This window comes from Bufo bufo, chromosome 2 (assembly GCF_905171765.1).
Source record: "Bufo bufo chromosome 2, aBufBuf1.1, whole genome shotgun sequence".
Taxonomy (NCBI): domain Eukaryota; kingdom Metazoa; phylum Chordata; class Amphibia; order Anura; family Bufonidae; genus Bufo; species Bufo bufo.
In genome coordinates this window covers 455,802,506-455,830,042 of record NC_053390.1, presented here as the reverse complement: position 1 = coordinate 455,830,042, position 27,537 = coordinate 455,802,506, and the positions used below count along the sequence as shown (strand labels likewise).

Here is a 27,537-nt window from a genome sequence, read left to right as displayed (position 1 = left end):
TCTTTTCTTCATTATTCGGCTCAGACCGCCACGATTTCTCCCAGATTTCTTCTGTCTCCACAAAACCTATCAGATAAACATTTTAGGCTCTTTTCTTCAGCACAATAATGCCCACCTCTTTACATGTGTATTGCCCCACACAGTAATAGTGCCCGCTTTGTGCAACTATTAACAGAGCGGGTCCTACCCAAACTATATAGGGGCAACTATTAACAGAGGGTCCTATTGAAACTATATGGGGGCAACTATTAGAGGGTCCTACTGGAACTATATGGGGGCAACTATTGACAGAGGGTCCTACCGAAACTATATGGGGGCAACTATTAATAGAGGGGCCTACCCAAACTTTATAGGGGCCCCATAGTTTGGGTAGGCCCCTTTGTTAATAGTTGCCCCCATATAGTCGTTGTAGGTCCCTCTCAGCAAAGAGGGGCCTGCTAAAACAACTATATGGGGCCCCCATAAAGTTTGGGTAGGCCCCTCTGTTAATAGATGTCCCCCAGAAGGGCAGGCTTTTCTTTCCGGGTGCTGCTCTACTCCTCTGTAGCCAGCAGACTGATCCTCTTGCCTTGCTCCTCTTCCGAGCTCCGCCACAGCGCTACGGAGGTCAGGTAACGAGTGACGTCATAGCCCGGCGGCCACTGCTGTTTTAAAGTGTCAGCAGCCGCCGGACCCAGAGGTATGACCGAGTGCTGCGTGAAAGTGTATGATGTCAGTGTGTGCGAGTGTGACTGATCGATTGAGTGCACTGAGTACAAATTGCAATCTGTCAGTCAGGTCAGTAGCGACTCTAGGAACAATATAATGGGGGGGGGCACATAAGATACCACAGTCAAAAAGGTGGGGGGCACTAATAATTTTCACCACTTAATCATACTACTGAAAAAAATAAAATAAGTATATATAAATAAGATATCAAAATATGAGAGTATTATAGCACCACTACATTTACATTTATTTATCAAAAAGCATTATACATAACTAAAAAAAAACTTTTTTTTACTGTCCCTTAAAGCAAAAGCCAGAATATAATAAAAAACAAAAACAGACATTAAACTGCATTTATAATAAAGCAATATACTTACAAAAGAAGCTTTTCAGTCGTCTGCTGTGCCTTCTTCTGCTTGCTTTTGCAGATTCTTTCCCCTCCTTTCTCTCTCTCCCTCAGTGCGCAGGCACACTGTTATGGGGGATCTGTGGAAGACGCACTGTTATGGGGAATCTGTGGATGACACTCAACCACTCTCAAACCCAACTGGTCAAACTTGTTAAATGTATCCCAAACACAATATGCACAATAACACCCCCTGGAATACGGATAAGAGAGTATGGATTAATGTTGAGTAGTATCATAAGGCCACCATCTATATAAAGCCAAAAATAATAGATAAGATATGATGAAAGAACAATAAAATGTGATGCGATTCAGTTTTATCATCTCCCTGTCACCGTACGGAAGTGTAGAAAAGTGGGAAGATTCTTTGGCTGTATAAAGTACTTGGGCATGGGCAGTGAGGGTACGACATCTAGCCACCCCCGATTGGTGAGGTAAACATATAGCAGTAAGAGATGGCCCCGTACCTTAACAGTGTACGCATGCGCCCTGGAGCCAAGATGTCGTATCGTATATATACACTGCTCAAAAAAATAAAGGAAACACAAAAATAACACATCCTAGATCTGAATTACTTAAATATTTTTCTGAAATACTTTGTTCTTTACATAGTTGAATGTGCTGACAATGAAATCACACAAAAATAAAAAAAATTTAAATCAAATTTTTTAACCCATTGAGGTCTGGATTTGGAGTCACACTCAAAATTAAAGTGGAAAAACACACTACAGGCTGATCCAACTTTAAAGTAATGTCCTTAAAACAAGTCAAAATGAGGCTCAGTAGTGTGTGTGGCCTCCACATGCCTGTATGACCTCCCTACAACGCCTGTGCATGCTCCTGATGAGGTGGCGGACGGTCTCCTGAGGGATCTCCTCCCAGACCTGGACTAAAGCATCTGCCAACTCCTGGACAGTCTGTGGTGCAACGTGACGTTGGTGGATAGAGCGAGACATGATGTCCCAGATGTGCTCAATTGGATTTAGGTCTGGGGAACGGGCGGGCCAGTCCATAGCATCAATGCCTTCGTCTTGCAGGAACTGCTGACACACTCCAGCCACATGAGGTCTAGCATTGTCTTGCATTAGGAGGAACCCAGGGCCAACCGCACCAGCATATGGTCTCACAAGGGGTCTGAGGATCTCATCTCGGTACCTAATGGCAGTCAGGCTACCTCTGGCGAGCACATGGAGGGCTGTGCGGCCCTCCAAAGAAATGCCACCCCACACCATTACTGACCCAATGCCAAACCGGTCATGCTGGAGGATGTTGCAGGCAGCAGAACGTTCTCCACGGCGTCTCCAGACTCTGTCATGTCTGTCACATGTGCTCAGTGGGAACCTGCTTTCATCTGTGAAGAGCACAGGGCGCCAGTGGCGAATTTGCCAATCTTGATGTTCTCTGGCAAATGCCAAACGTCCTGCACGGTGTTGGGCTGTAAGCACAACCCCCACCTGTGGACGTCGGGCCCTCATATCACCCTCATGGAGTCTGTTTCTGACCGTTTGAGCAGACACATGCACATTTGTGGCCTGCTGGAGGTCATTTTGCAGGGCTCTGGGAGTGCTCCTCCTGTTCCTCCTTGCACAAAGTGTCATGGTCTTACCTTCTTGCTGTTCTCCTTCGTTTGACATGTGCTGGCGGCCATCTTGGTTTCTGGGTTTCTTGTAGCCTCCCACCCTGCGGCTCCTCCTTCCCACTGGGAGGAGCTGGATGCCTAGCTCACATATATAGGAGGTCTGTGGCTTCAGTTCCTTGCTTGGTCCTCCTGTGTTCACATGCTTCTAGTCTGCTGCTGCTGCTTCTGGTTCCTGATCCTGGTTTCGTCCGACTACCCTGCTGGTTCCTGATCCTGGTTTCGTCCGACTACCCTGCTGGTTCCTGATCCTGGCTTCGTCTGACTACCCTGCTGGTTCCTGATCCTGGCTTCGTCTGACTACCCTTCTGGTTCCTGACCTCTGGCTTCGCTAAGACTCTGCTTCGGTTTCGCCATCCGTTTGGACTTTTGCTTTACAGCTTTATTTTCAATAAAGCCTTCTTATTTTCACTTATCCCTTGTTGTACGTCTGATTCATGGTTCCGTGACATTAGGACCAAGCCATGAATTCTGACGGTACAGGGCCATCCTCGCTACCCACGCTGGTTGCCAGACTTGATCAGCAGGATCACCTGTTGGGTCGGTTCGCTGTGGCGTTGCAAACCCTGCTTGAACGCACGGCTCATTTCGCTCCCGTTGCCGATGGGTCGGTTGTCGCTCCTGGGCCCGCTCCTACTGCCGCTCCGGTTGTTGCGCCAGAGTCTACCCCGACACCTGTTGTTGCACCTGCGGTGTTTCGGGGTATGACCGGTTCTGCCCCTCTTCCACAGCGCTTTGGGGGAGAGCCAACTCAGTGCCGAGGTTTCCTTAACCAGGTGGGCATTTATTTCGAGTTGCTGCCACATGCCTTTCCTACTGAGAGATCAAAGGTGGGCTTCTTGATCTCGCTGCTCTCGGACAAGGCCTTGGCCTGGGCCAGCCCCTTATGGGAGAACAACAATCCGGTGGTTGCCGAGTTTTCCGGTTTTGTTGCTTCTCTTCGGAAGGTATTCGATGTGCCGGCTCGTGCTGCCTCTGCTGCGAAGCTCCTTATGTCCATCAGACAGGGTTCACGATCCGTAGCTGAATACGCCATTGAGTTTCGTACCCTGGCAGCAGAGGTGGGCTGGAATAATGAGGCTCTGGTCGCTGCTTTCTCTCATGGTCTCTCGGATGCCTTGAAGGATGAGGTTGCAGCTAAGGACCTACCAGTGGAGCTCGAGTCTCTTATTTCTTTCCTGATTTTGATTGACACCAGACTCAGGGAGAGACCTTCCTTTAAGGAGAGCCTGCAGAGGTTTTCTAACAGATTGGCGCCTACGTTTGCTGTCCCACCCGTGCCTCCCTCTCCTCCCACGCCTCCTGGGGATGACTTGTCTGGGGGTGAACCCATGCAGCTGGGGTTTGCTCGCCTGTCCGAGGGGGAGAGGGTACTATACTCACATATATAGGAGGTCTGTGGCTTCAGTTCCTTGCTTGGTCCTCCTGTGTTCACATGCTTCTAGTCTGCTGCTGCTGCTTCTGGTTCCTGATCCTGGTTTCGTCCGACTACCCTGCTGGTTCCTGATCCTGGTTTCGTCCGACTACCCTGCTGGTTCCTGATCCTGGTTTCGTCCGACTACCCTTCTGGTTCCTGACCTCTGGCTTCGCTAAGACTCTGCTTCGGTTTCGCCATCCGTTTGGACTTTTGCTTTACAGCTTTATTTTCAATAAAGCCTTCTTATTTTCACTTATCCCTTGTTGTACGTCTGGTTCATGGTTCCGTGACACAAAGGCGGAGGTAGCGGTCCTGCTGCTGGGTTGTTGCCTTCCTACGGCCTCCTCCACGTCTCCTGATGTACTGGCCTGTCTCCTGGTAGCGCCTCCATGCTCTGGACACTACGCTGACAGACACAGCAAACCTTCTTGCCACAGCTCGCATTGATGTGCCATCCTGGATAAGCTGCACTACCTGAGCCACTTGTGTGGGTTGTAGACTCCGTCTCATGCTACCACTAGAGTGAAAGCACCGCCAGCATTCAAAAGTGACCAAAACATCAGCCAGGAAGCATAGGAACTGAGAAGTGGTCTGTGGTTACCACCTGCAGAACCACTCCTTTATTGGGGGTGTCTTGCTAATTGCCTATAATTTCCACCTGTTGTCTATCCCATTTGCACAACAGCATGTGAAATTGATTGTCACTCAGTGTTGCTTCCTAAGTGGACAGTTTGATTTCACAGAAGTGTGATTGACTTGGAGTTACATTGTGTTGTTTAAGTGTTTCCTTTTTTTTTTTGAGCAGTGTACATTGTGTGTGTGTAAAATAGGTTAAGCGTGGACAGAAAATGTCAGAGTATAAATGTAGGTTGAGCTATTAAGCCAAATACTTTAAAATTGCACTGCTGTGGTAATAAACACCATAGCCTATTTGTAGTCCCAGTCCAGGATTAAGTTGATACATTTTTCCTGTAGATGGCATGATATGTGTATCAAATGCATAAGTATGTATTCACGCTTCCCACCCGCAGAACACTCGTGTGGCCCAGCAATGCTGGTGGTGCATGCACTATTTTTTGCAATCAGACTGCAACGTGGGTATTACTGAGCATTCTGGTGTAGGTAATAACACAGCAGGCGGAATGTGTATCTGCAGTGCCATGGACATCCCCTCCCGCCCCAGAACGTAAGGAGGCTTGCTCTGTGCGATGCTATGATATAGTGTGAACAAGCCCTCAATGAAGTTGTTTTAGGCTACTTTCACACTGGCATTCAGGGCTCTCACAAGCGGTCTAAAACGGATCTGTTTTGTCCTAATGCATTCTGAATGGAAAATGATCCACACAGAATGCATCAGTTCAGTCTCCATTCCGTCTCCATTCAGCTTTGGAGGCGGACACTAAAACGCTGCTTGCAGTGTTTTGGTGTCCGTCTGACGAAACTGAGCCAAACGGATCCGTTCTGACACACAATGTAAGTCAATGAGGACGGATCTGTTTTCTATGACACAATCTGGCACAATAGAAAACGGATCCGTCCTCCATTGACTTTCAATGGTGTTCAAGACGGATCCGTCTTGGCTATGTTAAAGATAATACAAAAGGATCCGTCTGTGCAGATCCATGACGGACCCGCACCAAATGCGAGTGTGGTAGTAGTCTAAATTTTACCTTTCGTGTTGTTACAGTTGAGTATCCCTTGTACATAATGCCCAGTACCAGAAAAGTTTGTGTTTTATGTCATTTGGAATATTTGCTTTTAAAATACAGTAAATCATGGAGATGGACACAGGTCTAAACAAAAATTATTTATATTTCATATACACACATATAGCCTGAATATCATTTATTTAAACTTTTTAAATAATTTTGTGTGTGAAGCAATGTGTGTACACTGGACCATTAGAAAAGTTAAAACACATTTTGCATAATTTCTCATATTTTTGGATAAGGGGATACTAGTATTAGTATTTATGCTTTTTGTGAATGTGATTTGAATGCTTTTACATACACTCAAATGGTTTATTTTACAGAAAGTGACAGTGTTGCTTGTTTTGCCACAGAAAAAGATGATGACCACCAACAGGTAGATGTAGTGAATAGTAGTAACATGGCTGCAGTCCTTCTTCATGCACTCAAATACAGTGATGGACACTGAAGTTAATAATAGTGCAACTACTGTCAGCCAAAACGATAATACCTGTATGTTTACTTTATCCACGAAAACAGAAAATGCAAATGAGGCCAGTAATGTCAACAGCCAAAATGACCATGTTGTAACCCAAGAGCACGGTGCACTTTTAATGCTAGTGCTTCAACAGAAACATGGCTTGACATTTTCTGCTGTTGAAGACATAGCAGCACTGATAAACACTATAAATGGAAGAAACAGTGTCCCTTCATCCAAGTTCCTGTTAAACAAGGCTTTCAAAAAACAAGACATCGAAGCACACTATTTCTGTGCTGATTGCTTTACCTACATTGGCAAAACTGATTCAGACATGTGCAACTGCAGTTTTTGTGGTTCCATGTACAGCTGCAATTATAACAAACTAAATCAAGCCTATTTTATGTACATGTCTCTTAAGACACAATTGCAGACCATGTTAGAGAACACTGATCTGTACGATATTATCTGTGCAACTTGTGAAACCAATAAAGTATCACACGACTAAATCGATATAGTCTAAGCCTTATAATTACAACGGTGACCAAACTTAACAGAACAATTCACATGGGGTAGGTAACCGACATTAAAACTTAACATTTAACGTATAAATTGCTAAAAATATGAGGCCAAATTTAAAAGTATCAAATAAAGTAAACAAGATTCAGCCTTCCCACACAGGATGTAACCTACAGTCAAACAGGTATAAATGGAAAAATGCTGACTGTGACAAGCATACCACAATATACGATATGTCACAAGGATACAACTAGAGAGCACCGGGATATATTAAATTAGAAAAGACTCAGGTATCAGAGAGACAAGGTACTGGGTCTATGACCCTATATCTTCCTCCAAAAATAGCCTCAAACCCCTCTCACTCAATGTCCCTGTCTTTCCCTACTCCAGACCGGACAGTGATTGCCCAGCTTCATCAAGGTATATAAGGAAAGGGAAAGGAGGAAAATATAAACAGCTGTAACAAAGACGTCCTGATGCGTTTCCTTGGCTTGCGCCAAATCATCAGGGGGCCATTATACCAAGTGATGTTACAAGGTTAAAATCAATGATATTATGATCAATATAAAGCTATGATCAATCGCCTAAACAAAACTACTCAACTGTCCAATAAGTTCCAAAGTCTAGGTCAGCAGTAGAACTTCAGTATAGGTCCTGTGTATGGCAGTCCATAACATGGCCTTCCGCGTGTGGCAGCAGCAATTTGAGCGCCGAACATGGTCGCTTTTAAATAGCGCTCCGTTCCGCTCCTTATCCACCCCTTGTGTCACATGACCGGTCACGTGTGCAGTCACCTCACACTATATCCCACGTGATCGGAGGAGCACGTCACTGACTACAGGACACGCCCACCACAGTGTCGTCCCGCGTGATCAAAGGAGCACATCACTATCATAGAGGCACGCGCACTGTAGTGACACAAAGAGATGGGCTGATAAACTGGGCGAATAGGTGAAAGGCGATTGAGCTCTACTCACTCCTGCTAACCCCCGCCCTCTTTTTTTTACAAATGTATTGTGTGCCAAATAGGAGCCAGTGATTGCTCCAGGCACAAAGGTTTCAGGAGGCAATAGGCAGAAAGATTCAAGCATAGGTAAAGAATACATCAAAAATAGCACTAAGCGACTTAAGTGGCTCCAAATGCTGAAGAAGATGTAAGTATACAAAATAAATGCAACATTGTGCAGGATTCTGAAGAACAAAGATACACAAGACACGTATGTCAAAGTTTACTCTAAGTACATACACTGCGTGCAGAATTATTAGGCAAATGAGTATTTTGACCACATCATCCTCTTTATGCATGTTGTCTTACTCCAAGCTGTATAGGCTCGAAAGCCTACTACCAATTAAGCATATTAGGTGATGTGCATCTCTGTAATGAGAAGGGGTGTGGTCTAATGACATCAACACCCTATATCAGGTGTGCATAATTATTAGGCAACTTCCTTTCCTTTGGCAAAATGGGTCAAAAGAAGGACTTGACAGGCTCAGAAAAGTCAAAAATAGTGAGATATCTTGCAGAGGGATGCAGCACTCTTAAAATTGAAAAGCTTCTGAAGCGTGATCATAGAACAATCAAGCGTTTCATTCAAAATAGTCAACAGGGTCGCAAGAAGCGTGTGGAAAAACCAAGGCGCAAAATAACTGCCCATGAACTGAGAAAAGTCAAGCGTGCAGCTGCCAAGATGCCACTTGCCACCAGTTTGGCCATATTTCAGAGCTGCAACATCACTGGAGTGCCCAAAAGCACAAGGTGTGCAATACTCAGAGACATGGCCAAGGTAAGAAAGGCTGAAAGACGACCACCACTGAACAAGACACACAAGCTGAAACGTCAAGACTGGGCCAAGAAATATCTCAAGACTGATTTTTCTAAGGTTTTATGGACTGATGAAATGAGAGTGAGTCTTGATGGGCCAGATGGATGGGCCCGTGGCTGGATTGGTAAAGGGCAGAGAGCTCCAGTCCGACTCAGACGCCAGCAAGGTGGAGGTGGAGTACTGGTTTGGGCTGGTATCATCAAAGATGAGCTTGTGGGGCCTTTTCGGGTTGAGGATGGAGTCAAGCTCAACTCCCAGTCCTACTGCCAGTTTCTGGAAGACACCTTCTTCAAGCAGTGGTACAGGAAGAAGTCTGCATCCTTCAAGAAAAACATGATTTTCATGCAGGACAATGCTCCATCACACGCGTCCAAGTACTCCACAGCGTGGCTGGCAAGAAAGGGTATAAAAGAAGAAAATCTAATGACATGGCCTCCTTGTTCACCTGATCTGAACCCCATTGAGAACCTGTGCTCCATCATCAAATGTGAGATTTACAAGGAGGGAAAACAGTACACCTCTCTGAACAGTGTCTGGGAGGCTGTGGTTGCTGCTGCACGCAATGTTGAGGGTGAACAGATCAAAACACTGACAGAATCCATGGATGGCAGGCTTTTGAGTGTCCTTGCAAAGAAAGGTGGCTATATTGGTCACTGATTTGTTTTTGTTTTGTTTTTGAATGTCAGAAATGTATATTTGTGAATGTTGAGATGTTATATTGGTTTCACTGGTAAAAATAAATAATTGAAATGGGTATATATTTGTTTTTTGTTAAGTTGCCTAATAATTATGCACAGTAATAGTCACCTGCACACACAGATATCCCCCTAAAATAGCTAAAACTAAAAACAAACTAAAAACTACTTCCAAAAATATTCAGCTTTGATATTAATTAGTTTTTTGGGTTCATTGAGAACATGGTTGTTGTTCAATAATAAAATTAATCCTCAAAAATACAACTTGCCTAATTTTTCTGCACTCCCTGTATGCACTCATCAGATGTGTAAAGCTGCATCAGTGAATGCATATTTTATTCTAGGGCACATGATGCAAAAAATGCAGATTGAGAAAATATATGTAAATAAAAGGGCACCCCGGTGTATATCCCAGATGGAGGGGACACTAGGGGGGAAGGGATTAAATGAAACAACCAAATAACAGTTGCTCATTCCCTGGGATGAACAGTTTTTAATTCAAAGATCCACCAAGTTTCACGTTGGAGTATTTTTCTATCCCAATCTCCCCCTCTCTTGAGTGACTGCACAACCTCGATACCCATAAATTTGAGTTTAGAGAAATCTCCACCATGTGCAAATTTTATATGTTTAGCCAAGGGGGTGTCTTTTCTATGTCTGAGATCACTCAGGTGTTCGCCTACTCTCCTCCGCAGTTCCCTAGTGGTTTTCCCAATATATTCAAGACCACAGCCACAAGTGGCCTTGTAGACAACCCCCTTGGTTTTTCCATTTATAAAATGTCTAATGGTGTATTCCTTATGGTTAACCCTGCTGGTAAAAAGGCGTCCCTGAGTAATGTAAGTGCAGGCTACACAGCCACTTCAGCGATAGCAACCAATAAGTGGTTATAGCTGGGTATTGCTTTTGGATATTGGTGCTTCACTGAAGTGGCTATGAACCAATCAGTCCCGCAGGCTGCGTCCTCTGCGGTATGTAACTTGAGGCCTGTCCGAGATAACCTTACTAATGTCCGGATCTAGCTGCAACATATCCCAATATTTGCTTAAAGCCGTTCTCCCTTCTTTTGCTTCTGTGTCAAAAGTGCCTATCAAGCGAATTTGGTTGTTCTCCATAGTTTTAATTTTGGGATGCAGTAGTGCCATCCTATTAGTATCATGAGCTCTCTTGTACGCTGTCTGCAGCACGGGGTTAGGATATCCTTTTTCCAGGAACCTATTCCGCAAGTCATCGGCTTGTTCCTTAATGTCCCTAAGTGTGGAGCAATTTCTTCTCATTCCGAGGTATTGTCCAACCGTAATGCCCCGTTTTAGAGAAGAGGGATGATGACTTGCCCAATCCAGGAGTGAATTAGTTGCTGTCGGTTTGCAAAATGTTTTTGTTTTAATCTCTCCTCCCGTGCCCCTTGCAATCTCAATGTCAAGAAAGGGAAGAATGTCCCTCTTGAGGTAAAAAGTAAATCTCATACCTATCTCATTGGTATTTAGATCCTGCACAAACTCAATGAAGTCATGTTTCTCACCTTTCCAAATCAGAAAGATATCATCTATAAATCTACTCCAAGTCACAACATTGGCAATGTGTGTACTTGGAGTATCCCCAAAGACGGTAGTCCTCTCCCACCAGCCCAGGAACAGGTTGGTGTATGATGGGGCACAAGAAATCCCCATCGCTGTGCCCCTGAGCTGGTGGTAGAGTATGCGGCCGAAGGAAAAAAGTTAGATGTTAAATTAAAATCAAGTAACTGTAAAACCAATCGGTTGTGAGCTTGATACTGACAGCCCCTCATAGTGAGAAATGTTTCCACAGCTTTTAAACCCAAATTATGCGGTATCGAGGAGTATAGTGCCTCTACATCTATTGAGGCAAATACCATCTCCTCCTCCACCGACCGTGACCCCTTCAAGGCGACCTAGGAGATCACTGGTGTCCCTAATGTATGAAGGTAAGGCTTTGACAAAAGATGCTAGGATTTGATCAACATGAATTCCTACATTTTGACTGAGACTGTTAATGCCCGATACAATTGGACGGCCTTTAATCTGAGACACCCCCTTGTGAATTTTAGGCAAACAGTAAAACGTTGCCACTGTATTTTTTATTTTTTTTTTATACATAAATTTAAACTCTTCTTTAGATATTAGGCCAGCCAGTTTTGCCGGGCGAGTACTGTTGTACCATCGCTAACGCTCCTTTTTTTCGCATAACGTTACTACTGAAGCGCGAGTTCTCATCCTTCGCTATGAACGAAACAACCACTGCAGCTGCAATACATAACAAAGCCAGTAGATGGCAGTGTTAATCTAAAGTTAACATTGGGACTCTGGATTTTGGGAGATTGTGCTATGGTGGGTTCAGGCGGGGAGAGATTTTGATGGGGACATACACTCATGTAAAGAATTATTAGGAACACCATACTAATACGGTGTTGGGCCCCCTTTTGCCTTCAGAACTGCCTTAATTCTACGTGGCATTGATTCAACAAGGTGCTGATAGCATTCTTTAGAAATGTTGGCCCATATTGATAGGATAGCATCTTGCAGTTGATGGAGATTTGAGGGATGCACATCCAGGGCACGAAGCTCCCGTTCCACCACATCCCAAAGATGCTCTATTGGGTTGAGATCTGGTGACTGTGGGGGCCATTTTAGTACAGTGAACTCATTGTCATGTTCAAGAAACCATTTTTCCAGTCTTCAACAGTCCAATTTTGGTGAGCTCGTGCAAATTGTAGCCTCTTTTTCCTATTTGTAGTGGAGATGAGTGGTACCCGGTGGGGTCTTCTGCTGTTGTAGCCCATCCGCCTCAAGGTTGTGCGTGTTGTGGCTTCACAAATGCTTTGCTGCATACCTCGGTTGTAACGAGTGGTTATTTCAGTCAACATTGCTCTTCTATCAGCTTGAATCAGTCGGCCCATTCTCCTCTGACCTCTAGCATCAACAAGGCATTTTCGCCCACAGGACTGCCGCATGCTGGATGTTTTTCCCTTTTCACACCATTCTTTGTAAACCCTAGAAATGGTTGTATGTGAAAATCCCAGTAACTGAGCAGATTGTGAAATACTCAGATCGGCCCGTCTGGCACCAACAACCATGCCACGCGCAAAATTGCTTAAATCACCTTTCTTTCCCATTCTGACATTCAGTTTGGAGTTCAGGAGATTGTCTTGACCAGGACCACACCCCTAAATGCATTGAAGCAACTGCCATGTGATTGGTTGACTAGATAATTGCATTAATGAGAAATAGAACAGGTGTTCCTAATAATTATTTAGGTGAGTGTATATATATGTAGCTGGCAATCATGGATCTTGTGTAGTGGTTATTTGCTCACTACAGTACAGTAAAGTGTTGTATACAGATATGTAATGGAGCAGTGTACAGTATACAGATATATAATGTAGTGGATACTGAAAGGATTTGGACCTTTCTGGACCTCTATGACAACCTTGGCTTGAGACACTGACATCAGGAGAGATGTTTCTCAGTTGGCAATAACAGACGCATACAGGTATCACTGAGAAACACTCTAACTTTATTATGGTATCGTTTGGCCTTATATAGGCAGTAGAAAGGTTTGCATAACAACAGCGTTAAACCAATCATAAAAGATAAACATTGGTGCTCATACAGATACTATCGGAACATCCTTATATGGTATGTGGACGTGCAGTAAGCCAAAAGAATAGGTTTAAATTAGTCACATATAAGAATAACGCAGTTGTGCCGAATGAACCTGAATAAGACAAGAACGTTTGTTCTAGTTCTGGGGGTATTCTCAGAATCTGTCCTGGGACAGATAAGCAAACCTAACTCACAGCGGGGGAAGGTGAAACAGTGCGTGGGTGAGATGTTATAACAATTTTTTACATATTTGAAGAAAACAAGATGGAGTCACATTTCTCTTCAGATACAGAGTGTAATCCAACATTAAAAATAGTTGTGGGAATTATTATATGGTAGTAATAAAATGTGCAATTGTATTTTTCTATTTAGTTGTTGTCTTTTTCTATGTTTTTTTAAAATAAGTATACAGGGATTTTTGTGATTTTATGCACAGTATATTATTTAAAAAAATAAATAGATTAATATTTTATATACAGGCCATGTATATAAAGTGATAGTGCCAACATTACAATAAAAGATGGACACTTTACTTTCAGTGAGTCTGCGATCCCGAGATAACACCAGTTTTTTTTTTTTTTACCTTCTACCTTACTACAGTATTTAAATAAATAGCCATTCATACTGGGTACAGATTATGTCACTGAGCTCTCCGTTTATGTATATAGAGGAAAACAAATAATAATATACATTATATCTTCTTATTAGCAAAGATAGAAAATATAGCGCTATATTCTCTATCTTAGTTAATTCTAGCAAGCCAACCAATACAATATATCATTTACAGTATTTTGTTTATCATGTAACAATATTATTTGTTTTAATGGTGTCAGTGTTAACATCATAATTCATATGCTAATGCTGCCCTTTATTATCACATGTTTGGCTATTTGTGAACAAGTGAGGGAGTCTGTTTAACACTACTGTATATGGTGTTACTTTACACCCCAATATTCAACTGGTCAGAGACCGAAAATCCCTGTAGGGGTACTACTTAACGTAAATTAAAAGATGTATACTTTATTACATCATTATTAAAATATTGGTTTCTAGCAAATCATGAACCCCACAACACTAAAACTCTCAGGTGAAGCGCTGGTTAACTGCTTCTTTATTCAAATCCCTGCAACCATGTAGCAAGGGGAGCGTGAGTAGCTACTCGTTGTATATGCAGTTAGCAATGCTCCAAATGAGATATATCCCTATAGGAGAGTATGAGTTGGCTATGCCAATCTCAATCAATCATCTTAGGGTTATATGTTTATATCTCCAAGGTATTAACTCAAATATGCATTGCAGATTCACTGCATATTTATATATTACCAGCTAAGCTGTAACGTGCACACAGTTCCCAAAGGGCCACACTTGTTGCAAATTGGGTAATGGATATGTTTCCATATATACAAGAACCGAAGCGCCAGTTACCTGCCTAAAATAAGCGCCTAACACTACTCCCCACCGGACATGTTTCGCCACGCGATGCAGCTTCGTCAGAGGTTGGGGGTATTAGCGTCGGCGTGCTGCGAGGAGCCGAATTATATTAACTAAGCCACACCCCTTGTTTTCTGGCGGTCCCTGTCGTGATTGGCCGCAGCAGAGCGGATGTGACGTCAATATGGTGCGTCCGTAGGTGGCTGCTGGTCATGTGATCATCACGTCATCTGGATGCGTCCCCATTCAATTCGTTAGGATGCGCACAGTGATCGCGTCAACCGGATGCGTCCCCCTTCAATTAGGTACGATGCGCACAGTGATCGCGTCATCAGTGTGCGTTCCGGTCACTGGATATGACGTTACAAAGTAAACAAACACCGAAAATAATTTATCCAGGATAGGGAAAGCTGTTTATTCTTTCTATTAGGGATCATCATCAATGCTCAATCCATTATATATATCATAGATCTCCACTCAAAATTAGGTTTGTGAACTATATAGTACAAACCGGATTCCAAAAAAGTTGGGACACTAAACAAATTGTGAATAAAAACTGAATGCAATGATGTGGAGATGGCAAATGTCAATATTTTATTTGTAATAGAACATAGATGACAGATCAAACGTTTAATCCAAGTAAATGTATCATTTTAAAGGAAAAATACGTTGATTCCAATTTTCACAGTGTCAACAAATCCCCAAAAAGTTGGGACAAGTAGCAATAAGAGGCTGGAAAAAGTAAATTTGAGCATAACGAAGAGCTGGAAGACCAATTAACACTAATTAGGTCAATTGGCAACATGATTGGGTATAAAAAGAGCTTCTCAGAGTGGCAGTGTCTCTCAGAAGCCAAGATGGGTAGAGGATCACCAATTCCCACAATGTTGCGCAGAAAGATAGTGGAGCAATATCAGAAAGGTGTTACCCAGCGAAAAATTGCAAAGACTTTGCATCTATCATCATCAACTGTGCATAACATCATCCGAAGATTCAGAGAATCTGGAACAATCTCTGTGCGTAAGGGTCAAGGCCGTAAAACCATACTGGATGCCCGTGATCTCCGGGCCCTTAAACGACACTGCACCACAAACAGGAATGCTACTGTAAAGGAAATCACAGAGTGGGCTCAGGAATACTTCCAGAAACCATTATCAGTGAACACAATCCACCGTGCCATCCGCCGGTATAGTGTCCCAACTTTTTTGGAATCCGGTTTGTATTAACAGTCCACAATTCCATAAATGGATTGAACATATATTAATGGCCCAAAATTGGATGTCATTCCATCACATGAATCCCACCTTATACTATTTCAGTACTCCAGACAAACTCCACCTACGGCTACTCCTCATTTGTAGGGTATAAATTGACTGTTCTTTCAGTTATCAATATATATAAATTCCATTCAATGACAGTCATATTGCAATTTGCAACCTTTCTGAATTGCATATCCGGCACAGGGCCAATAATTATATAAAAGCAGAATATGAGAAGCCTTCATTCAGGCAATTCGGGGACATGCTTTGTAGTCTATAGATCCATTTGGCCTCTTCTTTGAGAAGTTTCAGGTCAATATTTGCACGTCGGGGACCCAGTTTAACTTGGGATAAGCCCCAAAATTTTAAAACATCAATGTTGCCATTGTGAGCATATGAGATGTGTCTATATAGGGTTGTGTCCTTTTTTGTATTTATTGCCCTAATATGGCCAGAGATCCTCCTTCTTAGCTCTTGCACTGTCTTTCTAACATATAATTTGGGACATGTACATGAAGCTACATAGACCACCCCACTTCTTTTACAGTTAAACCATTCTCTGATTTCATATTCTCGCCTATCCACTGGGTTTGAGATTCTTTTTATTTTGGGTAAGAACTTACAAAAGGTACAGTTCCCACATGGGTACGAACCTGTCACCTTGGATTTTAACCAAGTACTATTGTCTTGGCACAGGGAGGAGCATGAGTGCGGACGCACGCAGGTGACGTGCGCACCCCCTCTCCGGCGCTTGTGCTCCCAGCCCGAGGTGAGCCCGCTCTGATCTGACGGCATGATGCTGATCCGACCACCGCTTTGTGGCTGTTCCAGCTACTTGCCTTGAGGCCGCTCTGGCTGATTCGATTACCGCACGTCCAGTCCGAGGTGATGTTGCTTCAGCTACTGCTCCGCTGTACGCCGCCCTTTGCTGCCCTGTGAAGCTGCTACCCTGCTGTCTGTTGATGCTCTGCTGCTTGCTGACATCCCGCTGTCTTCCGCTTCACCGAATGGCTGCTCTGATCCCTTGGGCCTGAAGTGAACATAGAGTGGGCTCTCTGGCTCTGGGCAGACGGGAGCGGAACGGAGCCACGTACAACTTGGATAGAACTGGAGAGATAGTCTCGGCGGTGCGTGAGTACTCTCCTTCCTCACCCCCTTCATTGGTGATGGGGTGAGAGGCATAGAAGCTCCTCTTTTCTTCGTTTGGAACTTTGCTATTAAATGAGCTGATACAGTAGCGCTGTGTAGGCTGAGGGGGTTTGAAGGGGCCACGATAACTGGATCTAAAGTGTACAAGTGGGACCCAGGTGGTGTCCCCCCTTCCCCGGTAGCTTGCACCTAGAAAGGAAGCCTGTAATAGGGTAGAGGAGGAGGAGTGCCGCTGATTGCGGAATATGGTCAAAAAACAACATTGCGGCCCTAGGCTGAGAGGGAGGATTAGGCTGGATGTCCACTCCGGGGTTTGAAAGGGGCAAGTTAGATATTGGTGGGTCAGCACCATTTGCTTAACCATACAGCTGGTGATATAGAGGATTTTGTCTCCTGGACCCTGTCTGAGGAATTATTATTTTTATTTTTTTCTTTCTCTTTTTTGAGCCTAAAAAAGAAGCCCTGCTAGACGTTAACTAATTGTGGACAAGTCTGAGATAATAAGCGGAACGTGAGCTTGATACAACAAGTGAGCCCTGTTGACCGATATACAGTGTTATACAGGAAACGGCTTGAAAGAATTGAAACCAGGAACTAATTCAACTAACTTCACTAACTGACTGCCTGCTATCGACCTTTATGCTAGAAATTACCGGAGACTTTCATTACTACAACTATGAGTTTCTTCTTTTCTTTTTTCTTTTTTTTTTTACTAACTAACCATATTATAGCAAAATCAATTGGTAACTAAAACTGATCTAGCAGGCGAGCACCATCAGTGGAATTGTAAATAACCGCATGTGAATGTATGGGGACTGGCAAAAGGAACTAATAGAAACTAACTTAAATAACACAACTATTCAAGGGATAGCCAGTGACCCCTGGGACACTAATTATCTGGAACTGTCGATGTTACCAATTGAAGAGTTTCTAATCAACTAATTGCTAACACACTACTAATAGTAAAGATGTTCTGTTAACTAATTGTGATTATATGAAAATTGCTGATTTACGTGTACAGGGATAGATATACTGTTTTATGTGTACTGTCCCCCTCTGTGGTCTTATGCTGATAGAGTATTTGGGCTAGCCTGGGGAGGAGGAAGGGGTGGTCGGGGGTGAAGTGGGGCAAAGGCGAGACTGGGCACAGGGAAAAAGGCAAAGGGGCAACTGGAGTTGAATACTACAGTTTCCCCAGTGCCTAAAAAAAATTAGAAATTTAAACAGTTACTCCTGACTAGTATACGTGGACATAGCCCTGCTAAGAAAAAAAGGGAGGATGGGTTATTAGACCATGAGGGGGAACTTCTCTTGGAGGGAAACTCGGAATCGGTTTTGGCAGGACATGGTCCCCAGTCTGGGGAGAGAGGTGATGGTCAGCCTGATGAGGCCGAAAGAAAAAGAGCCGCTTTGGAACAAGCTCCTAGCCTGCAAGATATATTTCAGGAAATAAAAAAATGTAACATGGCGATACGGGACCTCTCTCTCCAGACTGGAAACATTAGGGAATCGGTCGGACTCCTTAGGGCGGACCTACAACATTATAAAGATAGACTGCTAGAAGTAGAGAAAAGAACATCAGAAGTGGAGGATACAGTGCAGACAGTGGTTAAAGAGAAAAACAGGTTAATGGCAGAAAATAAGGAAATAAAATATAAACTAATACAGGTGGAAAATAGGGCCAGGAGGTCAACGTTGAGATGCCTGGGAATCCCAGAGGGAGCAGAGGGGCAAGACCCCCGTACTTTTATACAAGACTGGCTGAAGGAACAACTGGGTCAGGATATTTCCGAATATAAAAGCTTTGTGGAGAGTGCCTATAGAGTGCCGGCAAAGATACCTCCTCCAGGTACAAGACCGAGGGTAATGATTTTGAATCTGCTCTCGGTCAGGGACAGGGAGGAGATATTGCGCAGCGCAAGAAGGAAAAGCAGGCTGACTATGCGGGTACAACAGTTATGATATTTCCCGATTACGCAAAAGAAACGGTAAATTAAAGAAGCCGGTTTATGGATGTGAAAAAAATATTGCGGTCAAAGAATGTTAAATACTCAATGATATTTCCGGCCAAGTTGAGAATTGAATGGGAAAGTAAATCATGGTTCTTTGAGACAGCAGAGGCGGCGGGTGAATGGGTTAAGGAAAAGATAAAGGGCTGAGCGGTGGGTTGGGAGATACGGAGTGCCATAGGGGGGAATGCTAGTTTAGAGAACCAGGACCTAGGTTTCCTGGATCATTTGTGTGGGATGGGTGAGGTTTGCCGGTTGCTTTTTTTTAATTTTATTTTCCTTTTTTTTCTCTTTTCTTTTCTCCATTGTCCCTTTCTTCTTCTTCTGTTGTGCCATCCCTCTTTCTCTCCTGTATCAGGATTTTCGACCCGCTTATAATATCGGGGGTCTGCCACTTTAAGGTTGATAGGGAGATGACCAGAACGGGGAGGGAACAGAAAAAAAAAAGGAAAAAAAAACAAACATGAGAATCATCTCATGGAATATTAGGGGGTTGAGTAGGGGTTTAAAGAGAGCCGCGGTCTTCGATGCAATACATAGATCCCTCCCAGCAGTGGTCTGTTTGCAGGAGACACACCTGACAGATGAGACGATCGCTGGGATTGGTAGACCATGGATGCAATATGCTTTCCACTCGGTATATTCAGCATACGCGAGAGGAGTAAGCATATTAATACACCGGGACATAGATATAAAAATAGTGAAAGTAACTATAGACAAAGAGGGCCGTTACGTCCTGTTGGATTGTATACTGGAAGGTAGAGCGTGGTTAATAGCAAATGTGTATATACCGCCACCCTTTAAAATCGACGTCCTTTTAAAAATTTATGATATTGCACTTAAGGCAGGTGATAATACTCTTGGTGGTTGGAGACTTTAATAACGTTATGGACGCAAGAATAGATGGATGTAAATTAGGGAATAATCAGGGGCATCTTATGGGATCCAAACTAAAAAATACCACTAAAGAGATGGGTTGGGTGGACATTTGGAGGGTTATGCACCCAAATTTACGGAAAGACTCATAGAAGTTTATCACGGATTGATTTAGTCAACATAGATAGTAAAACACAAAAAATAAAAAAAGAGGGATGAATATAAGTATAGGATGGATAAATATGATGGACAAACATGACAAGATCCTGCGAGAGATAAGAGAGTTCTTCGAGATAAACGAGGGATCAACAACAGATAATATGGTATGGGAGGCTGCCAAGGCCTTTATTAGAGGGATCATTACAAAGTATACAGTGCTATACAAGAAAGGAATAAGGGAGAAACTAACAAAATTGGAAGGCGAGGCAGAAAAAAGTGAAAAAAATTACACTGAAAACCCTACAGATCAAAACTATACTCTCTGGATAGAGAAGGCCTCTGAACTAAAGGATGAACTGTTCTTACTGGCAGAACAACAAAAAGAAAACTATGTAAGGGACAACTATATCTATGCACACATCCCCGGGAAAAAAATAGCGGCCCTGGTAGTGACCCAAATAAAAAAGAATAAGTACCGTATATACTCGAGTATAAGCCGACCCGAATATAAGCCGAGACCCCTAATTTTACCCCAAGAAAATGGGAAAAATTATTGACTCGAGTATAAGACTAGGGTGGGAAATGCAGCTATAATGCAGAGTGTATGTGTATATAATGCACACACTCTACATTATATACACACATCTGCAAGAGGGTGACTCAGATTGATGGGAGTCGGACTCCCTGTATTTAATGCAGAGTGTGTGCATTATATACACACACACACTCTGCATTAAATACAGGGAGCCATCCACAGATCTACCCCCTAAACAGTGCCATCCACAGATCTCCCCCCTAAACAGTGCCATCCACAGATCCCCCCCTAAACAGTGCCATCCACAGATCCCCCCTCCCCTAAACAGTGCCATGATGGTTAGGGGAGGGGGGATCTGTGGATGGCACTGTAGGGGGGATCTGTGGATGGCACTGCCATCCACAGATCCCCCTACAGTGCCATCCACAGATCCCCCTCCCCGACGCTCACAGCAGTATATTTATAAACGAATCAGTAACTACTTTAACTTTAATCATTGCTCATTGCTGAGCTCTTTACTCAGATTATTTGGATATCTTACTTTGTCTTAGCTCCGGTAATAGCAGGCAGTGTGGGGGGAGGCGCTCACTCACTGACGTCACGCGCCTGCTCCCACTAGGCGGCGCAGGCGCGTGACGTCAGTGAGTGAGCGCCGCCCCCCGCACTGCCTGCTATTACCAGAGCTAAGACAGACCTAGACTCGAGTATAAGACGAGGGGGCTTTTTGAGCACAAAAATATGTGCCAAAAAACTCGTCTTATACTCGAGTATATACGGTATATCCACTGTATAAAGGATGAAATGGGACACAAAAAATACGGAACAAACAGTTAAAATAAAGCTACTCCAAAAATATTTTGCAGATATATATAGAAGCAAGATAAACAAAAACTCAGAGCAAATACAACAGTTTTTGGATCAGATTACTATCTCTAGATTAACAATAGATCAATGTAAGTCCCTGGAAGCTCCCATAACCTCGATAGAAGTGAAGGAGAGGCTAAGAGGGATCGCAAAGAATAAGGCCCCAGGAATAGATGGCATCCCATTTGAGGTGTACGCCCAATATAAAGAAATATTAATTCCGAAACTGCTTAAAATCTGGGAGTCAGCGGAGCGGGCGGGAAAGCTGCCAGACTCTATGCGAGAGGCCTTGATCACACTCATCTTAAAGCCAGGCAAGGACCCGGACCTGATGGATTCGTACCGTCCTATCTCATTGATCACCACAGACAATAAAATATTAGCTAAGATTTTGGCAAACAGACTTAGGTGTGTGATCTCGGAGCTTGTTCATGAGGATCAATTACGGAATTATGCTGGGCAAAACTACTACAGAGAATATCATGAGATATTTTGTGAATACCCAGTTTGAACCCACAAATTGCGGAGAATGGATGATTGTGACTATAGACGCCTCAAAGGCTTTTGATACAATAGAATGGCCCTTCCTGTTTAATACAATGAAGAAAATGGGATTTGGGGATCGCTTTATTACATGGGTTAAACTATTGTATACGGAAATTACTGCAAGGGTGATAGTAAATGGAGAACATTCAGGTCGCATACCAGTTGGCAGAGGGGTTAGACAGTGATGTCCTCTCTCCCCTCTGCTATTTGCTATAGCTATCGAACCCCTTGCAGACATGATCAGACAGGACCCGTAAATTGTGGGGTTCAGATATTGCACCCATGAGGAAACAATTGCTTTATATGCAGCTGATATCATGTTATTTGTGGGTTCACACGGAGCACTAAATAGGATATTTCAGGTATTCAAACAATTTGGTGGACATGCGGGACTTAGGATAAACTGGTCCAAATCAGCATTCATCTCGATTGACCCTCTGAACGAGTTCAGGCTGGAAATTAAGAGGATAGATGAACTCGTTAAATATCTGGGAATTCAGATCACTCCGGACCCCAATGATAATGTTAAATTAAATGTGATCCCGAAAATCTAGGAAATAAGGAAGAAAATAGAGGTATGGAAAAAATTGTACATGTCGATGGCAGGATGTATTTCACTGGTTAAGATGTGCGTATTACCCGCTTTGAACTATATCCTGTGGAATACACCAGTGATAATTCCCAAAAGATACTTAAAAAAAAATAGCTAGCTTACTAACTGATTTAATATGGCGAGGAAAAAAAACGAGGATTAAGGCACAGATACTGAGTATCCAGGAGAAGGAGGGGGGATTATCCGTACCAGACGTGGAACTCTATTTTAGGGCAGGGATTATAAAAAACACGATAACATGGAGTAACACGCAAAGTTACAAAAATTTAATAGCAGGGATAAATAAAAAACTGGAGAAATGTAATATCTTTCAAGTTATGGAAACAGGTATTCTGGCACAGCAGGGAGGTAAATATAGACCTTTGATTCTTTTGATGGCCAAGAGTTGGGAAATGGTAAAAGAATTATGGTCCCAAACTGGGCTTTATGCAGATACCATATTATGGGATAATATTGGCCTCACAGAACTAAAGCTAATTGTAATCAGAAGATCTGGTGGAAACACGGAATATACAAACTAGGTCAGATATGGGAGTCGGGGGATATAATACCCTATGAAGAGCTAAAAATGAAATACCAACTGAAAAATATAGGGATGAGGTTTTATTATTTACAACTAAAATATGCACTATATTGGGGCGTGGCTAGCTAGGCATGTGAGCGGTCGCACGCAGAGAGAGCTCCCGCATCTGCCCGGCTATTTATCCTGCAATTACCCTGAAAACAACCGAAATCAGCAAAATTTTTTAGCTTAACCACCTCCGGACCGCTGTACGCAGATTCGCGTTCCGGAGGTGGCAGCCCTGCGCTCAGCGACGCATATACGCGTCATCTCGCGTTAACCGGGATTTCCTGTGAACGCGCGCACACAGGCGCGCGCGCTCACAGGAACGGAAGGTAAGAGAGTTGATCTCCAGCCTGCCAGCGGCGATCGTTCGCTGGCAGGCTGGAGATGTGTTTTTTTTAACCCCTAACAGGTATATTAGACGCTGTTTTGATAACAGCGTCTAATATACCTGCTACCTGGTCCTCTGGTGGTCCCCTTTGTTTGGATCGACCACCAGAGGACACAGGTAGCTCAGTAAAGTCCCACCAAGCACCACTACACTACACCCCCCCCCCCCCGTCACTTATTAACCCCTTATTAGCCCCTTATCACCCCATATAGACTCCCTGATCACCCCCCTGTCATTGATTACCCCCCTGTCATTGATCAACCCCCTGTAAAGCTCCATTCAGATGTCCGCATGATTTTTACGGATCCACTGATAGATGGATCGGATCCGCAAAACTCATCCGGACGTCTGAATGAAGCCTTACAGGGGCGTGATCAATGACTGTGGTGATCACCCCATATAGACTCCCTGATCACCCCCCTGTCATTGATCACCCCCCCTGTCATTGATTACCCCCCTGTAAAGCTCTATTCAGATGTCCGCATGATTTTTACGGATGCACTGATAGATGGATCGGATCCGCAAAACGCATACGGACGTCTGAATGAAGCCTTACAGGTGCGTGATCAATGACTGTGGTTATCACCCCATATAGACTCCCTGATCACCCCCCTGTCATTGATTACACCCCTGTCATTGATCAACCCCCTGTAAAGCTCCATTCAGATGTCCGCATGATTTTTACGGATGCACTGATAGATGGATCGGATCCGCAAAACGCATCCGGACGTCTGAATGAAGCCTTACAGGGGCATGATCAATGACTGTGGTTATCACCCCATATAGACTCCCTGATCACCCCCCTGTCATTGATCACCCCCCCTGTCAAGCTCCATTCAGATGTCCGCATGATTTTTACGGATGCACTGATAGATGGATCGGATCCGCAAAACGCATACGGACGTCTGAATGAAGCCTTACAGGGGCGTGATCAATGACTGTGGTTATCACCCCATATAGACTCCCTGATCACCCCCCTGTCATTGATTACACCCCTGTCATTGATCAACCCCCTGTAAAGCTCCATTCAGATGTCCGCATGATTTTTACGGATGCATTGATAGATGGATCGGATCCGCAAAATGCATCCGGACGTCTGAATGAAGCCTTACAGGGGCATGATCAATGACTGTGGTTATCACCCCATATAGACTCCCTGATCACCCCCCTGTCATTGATCACCCCCCCTGTCATTGATTACCCCCCTGTAAAGCTCCATTCAGATGTCCGCATGATTTTTACGGATGCACTGATAGATGGATCGGATCCGCAAAACGCATACGGACGTCTGAATGAAGCCTTACACGGGCGTGATCAATGACTGTGGTTATCACCCCATATAGACTCCCTGATCACCCCCCTGTCATTGATCACCCCCCTGTCATTGATCACTCCCCCTGTCATTGATCACCCCCCTGTCATTGATCACCCCCCCCGTCATTGATCACCCTCTGTAAGGCTCCATTCAGACATTTTTTTGGCCCAAGTTAGCGGAATTTTTTTTTTTTTTTTTTCTTACAAAGTCTCATATTCCACTAACTTGTGTCAAAAAATTAAATCTCACATGAACTCACCATACCCCTCACCGAATCCAAATGCGTAAAATTTTTTAGACATTTATATTCCAGACTTCTTCTCACGCTTTAGGGCCCCTAGAATGCCAGGGCAGTATAAATACCCCACATATGACCCCATTTCGGAAAGAAGACACCCCCAGGTATTCCGTGAGGGGCATATTGAGTCCATGAAAGATTGAAATTTTTGTCCCAAGTTAGCGGAACGGGAGACTTTGTGAGAAAAAAATAAAAAATATCAATTTCCGCTAACTTGTGCCAAAAAAAAAAATTCTATGAACTCGCCATGCCCCTCATTGAATACCTTGGGGTGTCTTCTTTCCAAAATGGGGTCACATGTGGGGTATTTATACTGCCCTGGCATTCTAGGGGCCCCAAAGCGTGAGAAGAAGTCTGGTATCCAAATGTCTAAAAATGCCCTCCTAAAAGGAATTTGGGCCCCTTTGCGCATCTAGGCTGCAAAAAAGTGTCACACATCTGGTATCGCCGTACTCAGGAGAAGTTGGGGAATGTGTTTTGGGGTGTCATTTTACATATACCCATGCTGGGTGAGATAAATATCTTGGTCAAATGCCAACTTTGTATAAAAAAATGGGAAAAGTTGTCTTTTGCCAAGATATTTCTCTCACCCAGCATGGGTATATGTAAAAAGACACCCCAAAACACATTCCCCAACGTCTCCTGAATACGGCGATACCACATGTGTGACACTTTTTTGCAGCCTAGGTGGGCAAAGGGGCCCACATTCCAAAGAGCACCTTTAGGATTTCACTGGTCATTTACCTACTTACCACACATTAGGGCCCCTGGAAAATGCCAGGGCAGTATAACTACCCCACAAGTGACCCCATTTTGGAAAGAAGACACCCCAAGGTATTCCGTGAGGGGCATGGCGAGTTCCTAGAATTTTTTATTTTTTGTCACAAGTTAGTGGAAAATGATTATTTTTTTATTTATTTTTTTTCATACAAAGTCTCATATTCCACTAACTTGTGACAAAAAATAAAAACTTCCATGAACTCACTATGCCCATCAGCGAATACCTTGGGGTCTCTTCTTTCCAAAATGGGGTCACTTGTGGGGTAGTTATACTGCCCTGGCATTCTAGGGGCCCAAATGTGTGGTAAGGAGTTTGAAATCAAATTCTGTAAAAAATGACCTGTGAAATCCGAAAGGTGCTCTTTGGAATATGGGCCCCTTTGCCCACCTAGGCTGCAAAAAAGTGTCACACATCTGGTATCTCCGTATTCAGTAGAATTTGGGGAATGTGTTTTGGGGTGTCATTTTACATATACCCATGCTGGGTGAGAGAAATATCTTGGCAAAAGACAACTTTTCCCATTTTTTTATACAAAGTTGGCATTTGACCAAGATATTTATCTCACCCAGCATGGGTATATGTAAAATGACACCTCAAAACACATTCCCCAACTTCTACTGAATACGGAGATACCAGATGTGTGACACTTTTTTGCAGCCTAGGTGGGCAAAAGGGCCCATATTCCAAAGAGCACCTTTCGGATTTCACTCGTCATTTTTTACAGAATTTGATTTCAAACTCCTTACCACACATTTGGGCCCCTAGAATGCCAGGGCAGTATAACTACCCCACAAGTGACCCCATTTTGGAAAGAAGAGACCCCAAGGTATTTCGTGATGGGCATAGTGAGTTCATAGAACTTTTTATTTTTTGTCACAAGTTAGTGGAATATGAGACTTTGTAAGAAAAAAAAAAAATCATCATTTTCCGCTAACTTGTGACAAAAAATAAAAAGTTCTATGAACTCACTATGCCCATCAGCGAATACCTTAGGGTGTGTACTTTCCGAAATGGGGTCATTTGTGGGGTGTTTGTACTGTCTGGGCATTGTAGAACCTCAGGAAACATGACAGGTGCTCAGAAAGTCAGAGCTGCTTCAAAAAGCGGAAATTCACATTTTTGTACCATAGTTTGTAAACGCTATAACTTTTACCCAAACCATTTTTTTTTTACCCAAACATTTTTTTTTTATCAAAGACATGTAGAACAATAAATTTAGAGCAAAATTTATATATGGATGTCGTTTTTTTTGCAAAATTTTACAACTGAAAGTGAAAAATGAAATTTTTTTGCAAAAAAATCGTTAAATTTCGATTAATAACAAAAAAAGTAAAAATGTCAGCAGCAATGAAATACTACCAAATGAAAGCTCTATTAGTGAGAAGAAAAGGAGGTAAAATTCATTTGGGTGGTAAATTGCATGACCGAGCAATAAACGGTGAAAGTAGTGTAGGTCAGAAGTGTAAAAAGTGGCCTGGTCTTTCAGGGTGTTTAAGCACTGGGGGCTGAGGTGGTTAAACAGTTGGGAAGAAGTGTGGTGAAAGAATCGGAGGTGCTGGAGAAAAGAGACAACCAGTACGTCGAGGAAAAGAGAAGGCAGAGGCGCGGACAGGGAATCCCAAGATGGCGCCGGGATCAGCACGCCGAGGCGGCGGGAAAGAGCTGCGGAGATACAGAAAGAAGCGGCAGTAAAGCTGAGCCAATATGTAAGGTCATCGCAAGCAAACAACAGCAGACAGCGCAGAGAGATCCA

The 27,537-nt window shown here is 43.5% G+C and overlaps 1 long non-coding RNA gene across 1 annotated transcript; it reads right to left on the bottom strand.

Moving 5' to 3' along the window:
* Positions 1–1,184: 1,184 nt before the first annotated feature.
* LOC120991616 lies at positions 1,185–23,577 on the bottom strand. The gene is made up of 4 exons (XR_005776735.1): positions 23,565–23,577; positions 20,600–20,604; positions 16,212–16,221; positions 1,185–1,307 (listed from the first exon to the last, which is right to left on the bottom strand). It is a non-coding gene; the product is annotated as an uncharacterized LOC120991616 (long non-coding RNA).
* Positions 23,578–27,537: the final 3,960 nt, after the last annotated feature.